Source organism: Petaurus breviceps, unplaced genomic scaffold (genome assembly GCF_028583685.1).
Source record: "Petaurus breviceps papuanus isolate PSGF00001 unplaced genomic scaffold, PetGlider_PUasm1.0 90700, whole genome shotgun sequence".
Taxonomy (NCBI): domain Eukaryota; kingdom Metazoa; phylum Chordata; class Mammalia; order Diprotodontia; family Petauridae; genus Petaurus; species Petaurus breviceps.
Window position 1 is genome coordinate 7,258,684 of NW_027187315.1, and position 17,922 is coordinate 7,276,605.

Genomic DNA, 17,922 nt, shown 5'->3' on the forward strand with positions numbered 1-17,922 from the left:
ATATATATATATATATATATATATATATATATATATATATATATATAAAATTCAACAGGGAAACAGACAAGGACATGGACAGGAACAAGTACAAGTTGGATAAGGAATAACAAAAAGTAAAGAAAACTTTAACTTCAGAGGATGAATCAAAAATGGAGGAGGTTAAAAGGAGAGTAAAAATGAGTAAGAACCTGTGATTAAAGTTTGGACTAGGTGGAGAGAGGAGTGGAATCAGAACACCTCAACTATGGATTATTAATATTGATCACATTCCTTTTCTCTCTAATCTTCTTTATATAGAGGTAGCTAAGAAGTAAAAAAAAAAAAAGCGTGGGGGGGGGGAAGAGCATAAGAGCATATGACAAAGGGAAAAACACAATTTACAATGATGATTAAGAATATAAATGGAATGAACTGACCCATAAATCACAGGCAGCAGACAGAATGAATCGAAGTAAAATTCAACAGCATGTTCACAAGAAGAATGATTGAAACCTAAAGATTCAAACAGATTTAAAATAAAGATCAGAGCAGAATTTGTTAATTGACATGCAAATTTTAAAAATCAAGGATGGCAGTCACACTTTTAAAGCAAAAGTAAAAATAGATATAGATAAACGAGGTAAGTGTGGTAATCATATTAATACTTAATACATATTAACACAATGATGTAGCATCTAAGTACTCATATATTAATCCAGGACCTTTTTTTTTTTAGGTACAGAGCTATTTTCATAAATGTAAAGGACTCCCAGGGAACAAACTGGTCTGGTCACTGAGAGGTTAAATAACTTTCTGAGAGTCATAAAAGGTGTTGATTGTGTTATTTGGGTCCAAGTCTATGTGATTCTGAGGTCAAACCCTGTATCTGTTATGCCATATCATTTGCTACAGCTGGTTAATTCTAGAATATCATTCATTATCTAAATTCTACCTACTCAATAATCCCCTTATCTTCATAATAACAGACTCCTAAAAGTTGGGGCAGCTAGGTGGCACAGGATATACATTGCTGGACTTGGAGTCAGGAAGACTCATTCACCCTCATGAGTTCAAATCTAACATCAAACAGTTACTAGCTGTATGACCCTGGGCAAGTCACTTAACCCTATTTGCTTCTATTTCCTTATCTATAAAATGAGCTGGAAAAGGAAATGGTAAATCACTGCAGTATCTTTGACCAAATGTGGTCATAAAGACCCAAAAAAGACTGAAGAACAAAAAGCTATCAATCAACAAACATTTATTAAGCATTTACTGTGTACCATAGTAAATGTATGTACCATGCCACTATGTGCCTTCAGCCTATTTCCCTACTTTTATCTTTTTCGATTTCCCCTGTTATCTTGAATTACCACCACCCTAAAGGAAATCTCCCTTTCTGATATATCTTGTTATACCCTCATTCCTAAATAACTCAATGACAGAACTCTTGAGATCCAACCCATCTATGTAATTCTACAAAGAATAGTTAACAATAGCTATTCTAATGAGAATAGCTAAATTATATAGCAACATTAAGAGAAGAGAGGATCAGTCATTCATAGGAGACAGTATCCAAGAAGAGTGCTAGCAGTAAAACTCATGGGCTCAAATGTCCAGATGAAAACAGAAAGGATGGTAATAAACAGACATCTTTGTATCAGTAAAATTGGATGTTTAGGTATAACGGAGACATGGATAAAATTTTCATTAGGAAAAAAATTCCTTGTGGATGTAATTTGGCCACTAGACACAGACCAGCACCAAAGTTTCCCCACAGCCCCTTCCATCTCCTACCATAACCCATTTCATGGGCAGAATGCTAATTTAATATTGAAACCCCAGGCCTGCTTTTCCTAATGACTGGAGGGTCAATAAACCAGCCACTCCTAGAATTCTATCACCAGTAAGGGTCCATCTATAGGATTCTTCCCCTCTACCTTCTGGAAACTGCCTATCTCCTCTAGGCTATATGACTCTATCCAACATGATGTAACATCTGTCCTATACTACTTGGCTGCTCCAAGAAGGCACCAGGGACTAAAGTGGTGGAGGGGAAAGTATCCCCCATATTTGGGGTGATGTTTTTGTACATGGATTCTTTCTATGTGTTTTCAGTAAATATCCCTTCATAACAGCTAACTAATATTAATGGCTCCGTGACAACCTCATCACTGAAACAATGATATGGAGGGAGGAGAGCATTAGATATAACTGGTGCTTGATTTGGGGGGAGAACACATGGGAATTAGGGGTCAAACCAATAGAATTAGAGGAACAACTGTCACTGTTGTAAGGATATCCCCTAGAAGATAGATGTTACTAGCTAGATCTCTAGGGACCTGACTGATTAGTGAGAGTGGGAGTTGGGACAGGGATCCTCAGGCTCTATAAGGGCTATATGTTCACATGCCTGCAAACTCTGGTTTCAACTTCCAGCCTGTTTCTCACAAGTCCCTTAACCAAAGGAAAAAGAGAAGTCACAAAAAAAGGCAAACCCATCCCAAGCACATATTTGACCAGGAGACCATACATTCAAAGTATTCATGGAAGCTCTGGATGAGACATGGACTGGGATTTCAACCCCCCACATAGACCTGTAGCAATTCTTTTTGCTCACTCAAATGCAGCCAGGAAGGAGTAAAGAATACAAGCACACACAATTGAAAACTATAGCTCTGTTTATTTTTTAATTATGAACAAAACTAACAGTTCATATATCGTTTTTATATATCCACACTTGCCTAACAAATATTCTGAAGTGCCCTAACCTTCTCAACGCATTGTTCATAAACTGATGGCTTATGGTTATTCTTTTTATTACCTTGTGCCACAGAAGAAATCTATTTTCTCAGAAGAAATACTTTAGGCTTCCAAATTTGTGTCTAATAGTAATTTGATAGAAGGAGTTTTGACTCTCAGAAACATGTTAACAATAAAACAAATAATAGGGGGGATTATTCTTTCCTTTCCAGCACTCACTGTTACTCCCCCCACTCCCACATCACTCCTGCTAAACAGCAAGTGCTAACATAACTTAAGGATGACAGAAATTATGATTCCTTTTTTAAAGTCTTCATGAAGTGAGTGAATACATCTTTTATTTAATAAACTTTGATACTTTCTTTAAATGGATGGAGCATAACTCAAACTTATAATTTACGAAGGACTTTCATGAGATGCAAGGGAATTTTCTGATAAATTACTTAGATATTGATCCTTTAAACCTAGGAGACACAGTTTCATCTAAACATTCATATAAACTTATGCATCCAGGGTGATATTAAAGAAAATGGTTAAAAAGACACATACCCAGAATTATGTCACAAACTGAAAAACAATATTTGCAGCACACAAAACTATACAAACATTCATCCTTTGATTCAATGCTCTAGGGGTGACATAAATTCCATCAAAATTAATAGCACAATGCAACATGGGAGACATATTAAGATTTTATTGTTGGAGAAAAAAAATAAACAAAGCTAATGGTCTTAGCTTGGTTGATCAAACAGAAAATAAACTAGGAAAATAATTAATAGCATTGAAGAATCAATGGAAACACAGAAAAACTGAAGGATTCCCCCCCCTTAATTGGAGTAATTTTTCAAATTACAATTTCTACTTCCATTTCTTGTTAGTAAGAGATACTTCAGATCATTTGTAGTAATAGAACAGAAGTAAAGGAGGTTATATTTGTACACAGTAAAAGAATAATATGGATTTCCTCTACTTTGGAGAATAGTTGGGTAAATTTTAAGACTCAGATCTTGGTTTTTAGTACAATGTCTAGAGACTCCTAAAAGATCTCACCAGTGACCTGAATAATATTTATACTATCACAGTGATTTCTTTGAGAGGCAGTATTATCTCCAGAATATCTCTATTTAAAAATCCATGTATGTATAGGATACAAGGCAGTATGTAAGTTAGTACATTAGTACATCAAAGACTTTTTATTTTATTCATTAGGAGCTCCCAGTGTGTAATTCCACATGGATCCTCCTAGAGGTGCCTCTCTATACATATGTAGGTACATACAATAAAAATAGCAATTCTCATTTGTGTAACCCTTTAAGATTTACATGTATACTCAGTCATAAGTATGTATGCCTCAATTGAAGGTATTGGATCACATAAATTAACTTCAATCTTTGTGCGTTTCTTAATAATTAAAATAAAGACATCCCCCCCCCTAAAGAGCTGAATCCTGGGAACATATGAAGTTGACTCATTTCTAATTTTCCCCTTGTGGTATTCAGTTCAAATTACCAAGGTGTGAGAGATAGCAAAGGGTTAAGTTTCCACAGGCCCCAGAATGAGGTAATGAAGCTTAAAGGAAACAACCCTAGCCTTCTTCTCATTGGTTGCCCCCAAATTTGGTGTGTAGATATGCATAAATAAGGGATTGAAGATGTTTCCTTTTGATTGGGTAGAAGGGTCAAATGAATAATTATGATAACAAAGGATTGTCAACTGTCACCCTCATTGGCTGTCTCCAAATTTGATGCATAATGAGGGATTGGAAAATACCATCCTCTGATAGGATACTAATTCGTGAATAATTATGGTAAAGAAGGATTGAGATTGCTTTGCCTCAATTAGCTAACTACTCACAAAGAGAGTCTGAGCCCACCTCACCGACCTATGGTGAGACCAGACAGGGGAGTGAGCTGGGTTAGGATTAGGATAAGAGAGGCCTGCAAATTTCCACAATTTGCACTCCCTGGCTGACACTGCTTGAGCAATGAGGGCTGTGCCCTTTCTCATGAGAAGGAATAAAAGACTCTTTCTGCTTTCCAACTCAGACTCTGATTTTAAAAATCTGGCACTAGTCTCTATCCCACACAAAGGCATAAAACATAGATTAGTTTGTTAAATGCATGTAAAGAATTGAGATGAGACAATTATCTTTTTTTGTTTTGCACACTCACAGTTCTTTTCTGTCTGTAGATAAATGCTATTTCCTTCTTCCTTTTCAACAGAATCAACCACATTCTTAGAAAGACAAAACAAAACAAACAAGAAAAAAAATTCTCACAACATTAATAGGGGATGCCTCAGTGATATGAGTGAAACAAAAATCCTCATTTAATAGTACCATGAACATCTCTCTGCTCATCTTCTTTCTTCCAGGGTTCTAATCCTTTGCAATCTCTGATATGCCCACTTCTGGCCTTACTATTACACTTTTTTAGTCACCATCTTTCAGAATGATCCATAGCACTTATCTGGGCACTATCCATTGTCCTGTTTCCTGTAGACTTCTGGTGAAGCAGGATATCTGACAGCTGCTTATGATAAGACCTTTGCCTGAACATTCTCTGACCCTCTTCTGGTGAAAATAGTGGACTAGTGGGAGGGTGTGTAATGTGTGTATGTGTGTGTATGTATGTGCATCAAAACAGGCAAGGATAATTGCTCTTTCTCAATTATTTACATGCATTTAATAAACCATTCTATGTTTCATGCCTTAACATAGAGGAAAATTATGGAGGAATGTCTTGGTAAAGAGGAAGATTAAGATCAGTATTGCCAGATAAATCAGCAAGAGGCTAAAACAATTTTATATAAGTCTTGTCAAGAAACAATAAAACATCATTGGGATAGGATACATACCATACTAAATTTTTATACCCAGATGTACATATAGAAAAGTATACTTGAATTCATATGTGTATGGATTCATATTTCTGTGTGTATTTTTTTAAACTGGGATAATTTACTTTTTGCCCTGTGAAGTTTTCATTTATGAATTTTGAGAAATATAGTTTGGAAAAAGCAGACTTCTAAGAAGTCCATTGTGTTTCAAATTGAGCTACTGCCTTTAAACTCAAACCACTCTGACTTTCTTTTTTAGCTTTTTTGGAGGGGAAGGGAAAAGTAGGGCAATTGGGGTTAAGTGATTTGCCCAAGGTCACACAGCTAGTTTTCTGTGTTGTGTCTGAGGCTGGATTTGAACTCAGGTCCTCCTGACTCCAGGGCCTGTGCTCTACTCACTGCACCACCTACCGGTTCCAACCACTCTGCCTTTCATTGAATGGCCAATAATAGTCCCCACTCCAAGCTTCAGTGTTTCAGGTTTTGATAATTTAGAATGAATGTGAATAACAATTGTTTTCAATTCTGGCCAGAAACTTTGAGGTTCTTCCCCTTCTAGATTGATATTTTTGTTATAGCAAATTAGACCATTTTTTGGTCTTAGTTCTTACCTAGCCCTTAGTCATTGAATGGGCTTCACCTCAGACAAACTGAGACCTGGGAAAGATCTTAATTTAGAAAGGCCAAAGTCAACCATTGCATCCTGTGCCATCACCAGTTGTCTTGACTTCTTGCCACAGGACATCAATGACTACAGGAGAGAATGAGGCTGGCTGGGCTTTCCTCACTTAAATCCAAGTCATGTTCCAGGCAAGACCACTCTCATATCATTGGTTCTCTTTGAGAACAAAGAATGGAGAACAGTAATGTGTACATAAATAAAGTATATTTGTGTGTATATACATATACAAACTTTACATTATGTATACAGTTCAACTTTATTCCTAATTATACTTTTAATTCTTAATTGAAATGGGGGAGGGGCCTGGGCAAGAGAGAATATGCATGCATTAAGTACCTACTTATGTGCTCTACAATGTGCTAAGCACTTTACACATATCATCTCATTTGATCCTCACAGCAACCCCAGGAAGTAAATGCTTTTATTTTACCAATTTTGCGGTTGAGGAAACTGAGACAAAGTCAAGTGACTTGCTCAGGGTCATGCAACTAGTAAGTGTCTGAGGCTGGATTTGAACTCCGGTCTTCTGACTCTAGGACCAGTCCTCCATTTACAGTGCCACCTGCTGCCTCACAAATGGATATAGTTTGGGAAAGTTGGTTAAAGGGTTTGAGGCTAAATGCTCATAGCCAGAAGGATCTGAATGCTGTCATCAAAGTAGGGCCTAAGGGAAAGAGAGGCAAAGTTATTACAGGGCTCTGAGGCAAGACTGGTCAATGCAGTCAGTATATGAAAGGAGCACCCAAAAGCAAAAAAAGCCAGAACCATAGAGTCAGGTCAAACTATTAGCTGGAACATACATCACAGGCTTCTGCTTTCCCTTTCAAGAATTAGCCTATTTAATCTTTTCTGATAACCCATTTACTTTCTGGAGCAGATAATTCTTTGGATTCCTGAACAGTATGCAGTTTCCCCTAAGTAAGCTTATCAAAGAACTCCCTATTTCCAGTCATTATCTATCTATCCATCTCAGGAGAGGGTAGAGCCGAAGAGGGCACCTGAGCAAGGCTGAAGGCCTTCGAATACTAACACCCTAAAGATGGAAGAGATAATTCTACCAGAGTGGCCTTATTAAGGTTCAATAAGCTTTTCTAAACTATTGTAAGATGTGTGTGAATAAAATTTCCTTAACTGAAGTCATTTATTAAGCTCCATTTCTCCCTCTCACAAGTAAATCCTTTGAAAGGATGCAACTTGAACAATGAAATTCCCTCCAAAGGAACCATTTAATCTATTTCCAGAGAATTAAGAATATGTGAAAAGAACAAGCTTCATCAACTGTATTTATACATACTAGAGATAGTAGGGTGAAAATTTTTATTTCAAAGTAAAAATATAATATCTGCTTATAATTATGTGAATTTAGAAGATAAAGGAAAAACTATAGTAAACTATAGTAAAATGGGGGGATTTTAAAATTCTTGCTGTAGTTGACACAGTTGCTCCTTCTAATGTTAGTAGGAATAACTCTAACTTCAGGTAATTTTTCAGTCTAACTTAAAAAAAATCCTTTTCCTCTGCTATTATTCAGAAACTTTTCTTTCTTTTTTTTAGGTCTAAAATGGAGCAGTCCAATTACTTGATGCTGAAAATCGGCCTTTGGAAGGAAAATCTAAAGTCGATTGCAAGCTTTTAAAATCTCTTCTCCCACTTTATAATCCATGTTCGGTATGTCAACTTCACTGTGGTTCAATCAAGTCCAGACATTACTACTTCAGGTAGCAGTTGATTGCTCAATTTTAGTTCAGCTTTATCCTATTTTCTAAAAATTCTTCATCCATTACTTTTTTTTATTTTTTGGGACAGAAGAAGGAAAGGAGGGAAGCTAAACATTATGTCAATACAAATAAACAGTATTTCAATACTGATTCACACTTCCAGTTAAGATGGCAAGGTGAAAGGTCCTAGCTAAGACCAATACCACCAATGATGACGCCAGCCAAGACTTGAAGGGTACCAAATGAAAAAGTGATGGATAAAATCAGTGAGCTCCTCTATCCACTAAAGGACTGTAAAGGAAGATGACCAGAAGTCTATAGGTGTTAAGAGTAGGTATGTGTCAGTGGGGCTGAAACTGCCTTGATTTCTGTTAACTAGAGTCTGAAGATTATGGGGTCTCAACCATGGCCTACAGAAGACATCAGGAGGTCACTGTGCACGGAGAAACAGTTGAGAATTAAGAGCATGTACTAGGAGTCTATAAGGGGCCTAAAACCTAAGTTCTTTTCAGTCATAGCAGGAGATAGGGTCATTGGCAAGAGATGACAGTGCTAGGGCATCCTATTATGGAATTCCAGAAGATCTGAAACCTGCATGAATTTCAATATTATTTGAAGACCTATCACTTCCACATCAGGGGATGGAATCAATGCTTGATTGATGATTGCTTAAGAGGCAACAGAGATAATACTACCAGTATCCATAGTGAGCCAGAGAATGAGTCAGAGGGTACATTTTAGTCCTAGCCACATCATCCAGAACTGCACCTGAGAAACAGCAATGGCATCCAGACTGCAAAGGGGACACAGTCAGACAAAGTCTACCCATCCCATCCAAGATCATGTGATAGGATGGAGTCAGACTGACACAAATTCTCACTCCTCGGTAGAGGTATGTAGGTGGCACAATGGATAGAAAGCCAGCCCTAGAGTCAAGAGGACCTGAATTCAAATCCAGCCTCAGACACTTACTAGCTGTGTGACCCTAGGCAAGTCACTTAACTGCAATTGCTTCAATTGCTCATCAGTAAAATGAGCTGGAAAAGGAAATAGCAAATTATTCCAGTATCTTTGCCAAGAAACCCATGAGTGAGGTCACTAAGAGTCAGGCAAGACTAAAATGACTCAACAATAACAACAATGTATTTCCTGAGCAGATACAACATAATTACATAGTTATTACCCAATAATTTGAGGGAGAATGCTAATAACATAGTGAATCAGAAAAAATATATATAGAAAATTAGAACCTGAGCTGAGTCTTTTCTAGAAACTAAGAATTCAAAGAAGTTATGGGAGAATGGAGTTCATTCTAAGCATCAGAGTCAATTTGTGCAGAGGAATAAAATGGGAGGTAGACTGCTAAATTCAGGGAATAATGAGTTGGCCAATTTGGCTGGACCATAGGAGGGCATGAAGGATGGTAACTGTCCACATTCCAATCTACCCTACACATTTGCCAAAGTAATTTTCCTTAGCCACAGTTCTGAACATGTTACTCTTTTACTCAATAAATTCTTATAGTTCCCTATTAACGTCTAGGAGAAATGCAATTTCTTCCTTTTGGCTGACCCCAGCCTATTTTTCCAGACTCCTTATACATTATTCATCTTTCTTTCCCCTACCATACAGTGAAACTGACCTTCTTTCTGTTCTTAACATGACCAGGTTAAAGAGGATTTTTAAGTCTACAATTCCAAAGCTCTATCTCATAAGCCCCTATCAACGTGTTTACTTTTCAATAATAAGCCAGAGGATGCAATCGACTTAAAGCAAGTTCATTCATTAGCATAGTAAGAAAGGCAGCAAGAAAACATCTCCTTCATGATTCTGGGGTATATTGTCCCACAAATATATATGATACATGTGTTGGAAATACATGTGTGTAACAGTAATGAGATTTGAAGTTCCTTTTGTATTGCTCAGCTAAGAGGTACTTAGCACTTAGTTCAGATTAAGCTTCTGTTAAAAAAACACAGAAGGTATGAACTCCTGTCTTGTGTTACTGATGTAACAGGAAGGGGCTGAACAGGGAGGGGCAATATTGTATATAAGGAAAAGCCCCAGAGAGGGAGAGACAGACATTCTTGGAGCAAGCTTCATGGAGGTAGAAGCTGCTGACGCCAGGGAGGCTGAAGAGAAAAGGCTCCCCAGGCTAGAGAGAATGATTTTGATTTTGAAAACCTGGATGGAGTGATTTTGATTCTGGGAACAAGCTGAAACTTCTGCCTAGTCAGAGGGCCAGCCAGAGCTGCTGAGGATTTCTGAGAGCCAGTCAAAGCTGAAGGCCAGCCAAAGATGCTGAGGAATAGCCGAGGATTTCTGAGGCCCAGCCTGAGCTGCCCAAGACTGAGGAAGCATGACTATGATGCTGGTACTTTGAATGAACCTGTTGGTGGCTTTGTTAAGCCTTGTCTTCCCAGGAACAGAGACTGTGAAGGATTTGAGATGGACTGGACACTGTGAGACCCAATGTGGAGCAGGAACGGCACAGAGAGCTGGACAAGGACCTGGGAGCTGTCTGCCATTGAACCCAGGTGACATTTGGTGAATCCAGGTAGGACCTGGGACCATGGAAGGGGATCCAGGAAATCTGAGAAACCACCCCTAGTCAAGCTAAAAGAAGACTTTTCTTGGATACTGTGTACTGGCTGAGAAATTGTAATTTACTAGTGACCTAGGAGTGGAGGCTCTGTGTATTTTCTGATGATTGAATAGTGAATGATGAAAGATGATTGAATGACTGAGTTACTAAATGATTGTTCTTTGTTCAAAATTTTGTGACCACTGTGGTGGAAACTATATGGCCATTTTCTGTGATAAATTGTAACATTTTGAATGCTGTACCTTGGTTTTTTGTGAATGTTTTGCTCTGATCTTTTTATGAAATAAGTAGAGTTTACTATATTGTTCACTATACTGTGTGATCAGAACTTTAAAAGGTGTTCACAGTAGCATTCTTCTGGAAAGCTGTTTGTGCATGGAGTTACAATGTGCTAAGGTAATCTACAACCCTGACACCCCTGGGTCCCTGGGTCTTCCACTAACTGCTTCTCACAGGATGAATTATTTTTGTTGGAGGAGTCACCCTGCTGGACCTTGTAGGTCTGCTCTTGGGTGGGGCACAGGGCATAGGGTTGTATGAGGCATATGGCTCCAATGTTTATATGTGGTCTTTATTGTCTCAAGTTTCCCTATTTAACTGATATCTGGTGTTGTTTAGTCCAACAAACTGCTATGCACTTTTGGAAAATAACTGGAACTCCTACCCTAAGACCCAAAGGAATCTCAGCTCTGAAGTCTATCATCTTTCAAACAAAATATCAGCTCCAGATACCAAACTTTCAACTCCTCTCCTGGACTTAATTAGAGTTCAATATGAAGCCAGAACACAAGATATCATAACCTATATCCCATTTTCCAAAAGGAAAAAAGTGAGTATGGCCCCTAAATTAGATTTTTATTAAATACTATAGATACTTATTTTTTTTATTTCCAATGATCAGCTCTGTATTTGCAAGTCATATGAATACCTATTCTGCTTATATGTCAAGTATTGAAGAGGTAGATAACATGGAAAAAATGTAGCTACTGTAAATTATTAAACAAATTACTGTTTTCATAATACCCCCTCCCCCCAACCTGGCCTGGAGAGGCCTAATAAATAATTCTTTGCTGTTGAAGGACATCATCTCCTACCACATTGTAAATTCAATATTTCTGGTGAGATTGCTTGAGAGGACCAGTACCAATATCCACATCTGTCTTTGCATTTCTCCTGTCCTTCCCCCTCCATTCACCACCTTATACACACACACACACACACACACACACACACACACACACACAACTGCAACTACTAGCAAGAGAGTAAGAACCCATGAGGCCAAGACTTCCTGGAAAAATCATTCCATTCTGAATATTCTTCTCCGAACCTTGGACATACCATTAAAATAAATAGTATGCCTGGATAATGAAGTATCAAAGAGAACAAGAATCAAGTCTTAAATTTTAAATATTGTTAATATACTATTTCTATACCTATGCCTTAAGTTATCAAAGACCAATTAAATTTTCATTCTTGAATCTAACATAGATTTCAATTCTATGAGGCAGAAGATCTAGCTTACCTGTGGTTCTATGATAGTGCTTTTCTTGTCATAGGATCTGAAAAATACACTGTACCATAGTTTTAATTAGTCTAAATAAATCTACTTTTAAATGTCATTTGCAGATTTTTCCATTATCCCTCATTTTGTGCTAATGTATTATCTTATGTTAGATAATTTTATGTTACTTGTTTAATTTCCTCCCATTACACTGAAAATTCCATGAAGGTAAGCATGATGCCCTTTCTCAACTTTCTCAACTCAAACATTTAGCATAATGTTCCAAAAATTTTTTAATAAATGTGTGTTGAATTTAATTGAATTAAGAAGCTTACCTATCAGGATGTGAAAATGTCATTAAATCCACGTGTGGCTAAATGAAGGAACAGTGAGCAAGTTTCCAGATTTGTATTAGTTTCATTTTCTAACCATTTCCCTCCAAGCCCATTCAGGAATTGTATCAAATCCAATGGCCCTGTCTTCAGAAAACCCTCACTTGGGCTAATCTTGTGTTTTATCCAGTCTAAATGCAAATTACTCCAAAAATGATGCTTCCATTGTTCTGAGGAAATACTATGCAATCAAAAATCCTTGCCACCAGGATTCTCCCTCTCATAAATACCTTCTATTTTCTTTTGTTTGATTTTTTTTTCTAGAAAAATTGAACTTTCTCTTCTGCAAAAATGTTGTGCATGGCACTAAACTTCACCATTTATCAGCATTTCACTACCAGCTTAATTCCTTTAGTAAGCTCCTCTACCAGAAGTCAGCACCTCTGGTTTTTTATTATTATTTTTTGATCCATTAATCATATGGGGTCTCTTTCTAAATTTATACTTCTTCCAATTTAGTGGTATCTTTATGGTATTAGAAGTTCCCAGAAGCACACAATATGTAATGTATCTCATTAATTATTTATAGAATACAATATATGAATCCAGTAAGAGCTAACATTATCTGAAGTACCAGTAAACTTGGTAGCCAAGGAAGGAGGTGTAGAAGAATGAGTAGCCTCCACTGACTACAGGGTCTAAATAGTGGGTCCCTTATCTCACTTTTGCTACTGGCTCTCTATCACCTCTTAACAAGTCAATTAATATAGTTTAAGATTCATTTATCTGCTCTTGAGATAGTTAAAAGGATTTATATATTCACTCAATAAACATCTCTTAAGGGCCCATTCTCTGCAGGGCACACGATGTTATGCACTGGTAGGAATCAAATACTTAGAGAATTCAATTTAATAAAACAAACACTTAAGTACTTTTTATGTGCAAAAATCAGTATAAGATATAGGGCATACAAAAAACAACATATTCCCTGTCATCATGGAAATTACATCCTTTAGGAGGGTTATTAATATATAAGTAAATACAACTGGAGAAGGAAATGGCAAACTACTCCAACATGTTTGCCAAGAAAACCCCATAGACAGTTTTTCCATGCAATCACAAACTGTCAAGCAGGACTGAATGACAGAGCAAGAACAAGTAAATATAAGGCATATACAAAATAATTTAAAAGAGAGAAAGGGTGAGGAAAGCAGTACATTTTAGACAGGTGGACTAATTCTGTGATATCTACAGGAACTGAAAGTCCCAGAGAAATCTTAAATTCAACATAGCAAAAACTGAACTCATTATCTTCCCCCTATATCAAACCTTTCCTCTTTCTAACTTCAATCTTACTGTTGAAGGTACCACCATCTTCCCAGTCACCCAAATATAAAATCTAGCTGTAATCCTTAACTCCTTACTCTCTGATAACTCTCATATTCAGTGGTTAACGCCTGTTGCTTCCTACTCCAGAACGCCTCTCATATGTCCCCTTTACTCCTCTAACACTGCCATCACTCTCTTGCAGACCTCGTTAGGAATGAGCCCTTGTAATAGCCTGATGGTTGGTTTTCCTGCTTCATTTCTCTTCCCACTCCAATCCACCCTTCACTCATCTGTCAAATATATCTTCCTAAAATGCAGATCTAATCACATCACACCCTTCTGCCCCAATTCAATAAACTCTAGTGCCTTCCTATTACCTCTAGAATCATATGTAGTTACCTTTTATTTGACATTCAAATTCCTTTGTAACTTGACCTTTCCTACCTTTCCAGTCCTTTTATACCCTCAACAAACTCTGTGATGAAGTGACAGTAGCTTCCTTGCTGTTGCTCACAATCTAGTTGAGAAATAAGGAACCCACTTGGCTATAAAATATCAGATTATATACATCATGAGTTTCTTCATCTTCCTTCCTCCATGCCTAACTGATCATCTCCTCCTTGGCTACAGTTTCAGAGAATAAAATTATTCTTCTCATTACTCTTTTTATCTTCTCCCTTTGATCCCTGCATTTCATCCTCCTAATCTGTCTCAGATGCTTCCAAGAAATATATTTTCTCTCTTCCTCATCTTATTTCACTCTGTATATATTGGGATCCATGACTCTTCCAGAGTCAGGAAGACTTGGGCTCAAATCTTGCATATGAAACATATTAGATATGTGACAATGAAAAAGTCAGTTTCTTCATCTATAAAATAGATATATCCTTTTTCTGCTAAAATTCTTTTTCTATTTAACATTCTGGAACTATCTCATGAGTGGATAAAATGACTGATTTTTTTCATTGACTCAGAATATTGACATGAGTTCACTCATTTTTTTTCTTTGTAAATTCATTGAAACATCTTCCAGATAACTCCAGGGGCAGACAGGATGACAAATATGATGTATATCTCATCCTGTTCCCATATGGCTTTATTTCTTCTGCTGGGTCTCCATATTTTGAAAGTTTTCCTTTTGGGCAGTTTGAAGAGTATGAGTATTCAGTATGATAATATCTATTGAAAATGTTGTTCTTCAATTTTTATGCATCAATGTTATATCCATCTAGAAAATAGGCAACAGTTCTGTTATAATGCCAATGCTATATTCCCAGCACCCACTGCGGCTATGAATATGTTGTGTAGTTGTGAATCACAAAGTGTAACAGATTCTCTACATGGAAGACAGAAACAAAAAAATTATTCTAATACAAGAAAGCTAAATCCCAAAACCAGAAAGCAGATCCAAGCCTTCCCTCCATCAGGCCTTCAAAACAAAATAGGCAGGGGCGGCCAGGTAGCACAGAGAGTAAGGGCACTGACCCCAATGTCGGGATGACCTGGGGATCAAATCCAGGCTCAGACACTTAGCACCCACCCAGAAACACCTGGCTGTGTAACCTTGAGCAAGTTACTTAACCCCAATTGCTTAAAAAATAAAGACAAAATAGGCCCCCTTAAGCAAAAATGCCCCTCTCTCACTCACACTCACTGCTCTGCCTCCATGCTGCTTGCTCCCAGCTGTTCTGGCTCTCTCCTGCTTCTTCCTGCTGCACCCTTCCTGTTCCACCCTTTAAGCAAGCTCCTCCCCCCATGGGCTCCACATGATTACATTTGGCCTGTTAAGGAGCAGGAAAGATCTTTAAATTCCCATTACCATTGCATTTGTGTGTAATGTTATTCTAGTTCTAGTACAATTTGCTGAACTTTCACAGATATTCAGGTGCAACTGTAAGTTTATAAAGAATAATAAGCTTCTATTCAATAATTATAGCCACCCCATTGTGTCTTTCCAGGCCTTTGGTAGTCACTAAATTTTTCCAATCTTTATTGATAAGTTACACAGTTTCTACCACTATATTCCATAATATGCATAGGTCAATAAGCACATTTCTCTTAGTGATAATCTTTCTAGACTTTTGGGTAGACTCAATGACCTAATGCTGAGCCTTTAGCAAAAATTCATCTGAGGCTATCAACAAACTTACAGGGGTTAGCCACTTGTTCGATGGCTCTTAGTCAACATAATGTTGATAGAGTTTACATGGAAATCATTTAGGGGAGGTGGAGATAGGAATGGTTTGAGATTCTATTCTTTTTCTTATATGGTTCATATCCTCTATTCCAAGATAGAGTACTAGTAGTTACATTTGATAAATTTAGTGACATATATCTAATTTCATACTTTCTTGTTGTTTTGTCAACTAAGCTCTGTTTGCTCCAAAAGTATTTCTATAAATTCTTAACCTGATTACTATATGTTCTGAGAACATCTATCAATATTCTTCCTTTTTTGACTAGAAATAGTGATTTTATAGTGACCTTGGGGTGCTGAGTCCTCTGTTTTATTAACATCATATGGGTTTTTTCTTTGAATAACTTCTAGACCGATTGTCATCCATTTTACTGCACCAAAATTATACATTAAGATGAGAATTTCATAGGTGCTAATTGCTCTAAATGTATTCTTCCCATTAAACTTTGACTTTAGGGTGTCAGTCTTGTAATACACATAATCATCAGGTTTCTCCTGCTTATAACTAATATGTCTTGACTAGAGACCAATAGATTTGTGAATATTGTCTTATCAATTGGTTCAATTTGACCTCTAAGTACAAGCTAAATTTCATTTACTTTGTAAACGTTTAAGAATTTTATATCAAGTTTAAAAGACCTTTTTATATTTGTTGAAGAAAGTTTCCAAGAGATGTTTTTTCACTAATTAATATATTTTGATACAATTCTGTTTGACTCAAAAGCAAAACAATTCTATTCAAAAGTGAATGATGATAACAGATTTAACATGATGCAGAATCATTGCAGGCTTAGCATGTCTCCTTGAAAGATGTCACATTTCATATCAATTACTCTTGAAATTATTGTGTTTATGATATATTTTAGGTAGAGACGTTTTCTACATGGACACAAAATTCTCTGCATATGGATCCATTTTATATATTTGTTGCACCTGAGGAAGCCATGAGTTAATGACAATAGCAGTAACAATGACAACAAAAATAATAGCTAACATTTATGTAGCCTTCATGGTTTACAAAACACTTTATAAATATTGACTCTCTTGATCCTCATAACAAACTGGGGAAGCAGTTACTATTATTATCGCTTCTTTAAATTCAGGGAACTGGGACAAATAATAAGCTATTTACCCAGAGTCACATAGCTATTAAATGTCTGAGGTAAGATCTGAACTCAGTACTTCCTGACTCCAGGTCCTGCTCTTCATGCATCATTTCACTTAGCTGCCTACTAAGTCATAGGCTTTGCAATAACAAATAAAGGTAGTATAAGTCTTATGGCACTTTCCAGTGGTTTGTTCAACTGAATTGATAAGGAGTTGTTCTTTATAGTCCCAGGACTTTCCTGGCACGTCCTTTTCTGCTTCTCACTGATATCATGTTCCTATGTCTAAAGATTTTTCTTAAGAGATACAAGCTGTGAAAGTTTTGCATAAAGTATTTGATCTTTATTTACAGGGGTCTCTTGTATTCTCATATTTTAGTAATATAAACAATGATTTCCATTAAGAAAGAAATAATTAAGTTTTACATCAGAAAGGAAACTAGTAAAGTTTTTTCTTAGCAATCCATGCACCACTGAGAAGCAATTTAAACTAGTTTCTCTGTAAAACAGGATAGTAGAGGGTACAGAAAAGATTCATAATGATTGGCTCAAATGCTTCCCAGGAGTGCATGAATTCCAAGGAAAACACTATACTAGCTTCTCTGATTATTTAACATTTCTGTTCCTCATTATGTAAATATGTAAGCTTTCTGATCCAAATTGGAGTTTCTTGGTTGGACTTCTTTTGATCAGATAACTATAATTTTTTTTCCATATCCTCTTTCTTTGGAGATTATCTACTCTAATTTCTTAACTTTTAAACTTTAAATAATATAGCTTTTTATTGATGGTGAACCATTTCTTTTCTTCTTTGTATTGCTTTGAGTCCTCATATCTCCTTAAGCTTTTTGGTTTTCATTTTCAAT

At 36.7% G+C, this 17,922-nt stretch overlaps 1 long non-coding RNA gene across 2 annotated transcripts in view; it reads right to left on the bottom strand.

Moving 5' to 3' along the window:
• Positions 1–14,297, bottom strand: part of LOC138144435 (uncharacterized) — a 206,829-nt gene extending 192,532 nt beyond the window's left edge. Inside the window, exons 1-2 of one of the 2 annotated variants that reach the window (XR_011163952.1) lie at positions 14,198–14,297; positions 420–495 (exon numbers count right to left, since the gene is read on the bottom strand). This is a non-coding gene — a long non-coding RNA (uncharacterized lncRNA). Of the gene's footprint in view, positions 1–419; positions 496–14,152 lie in introns of both variants that reach the window. The other variant, XR_011163953.1, reaches the window with a different exon arrangement.
• Between the last annotated feature and the right edge of the window lie 3,625 nt (positions 14,298–17,922).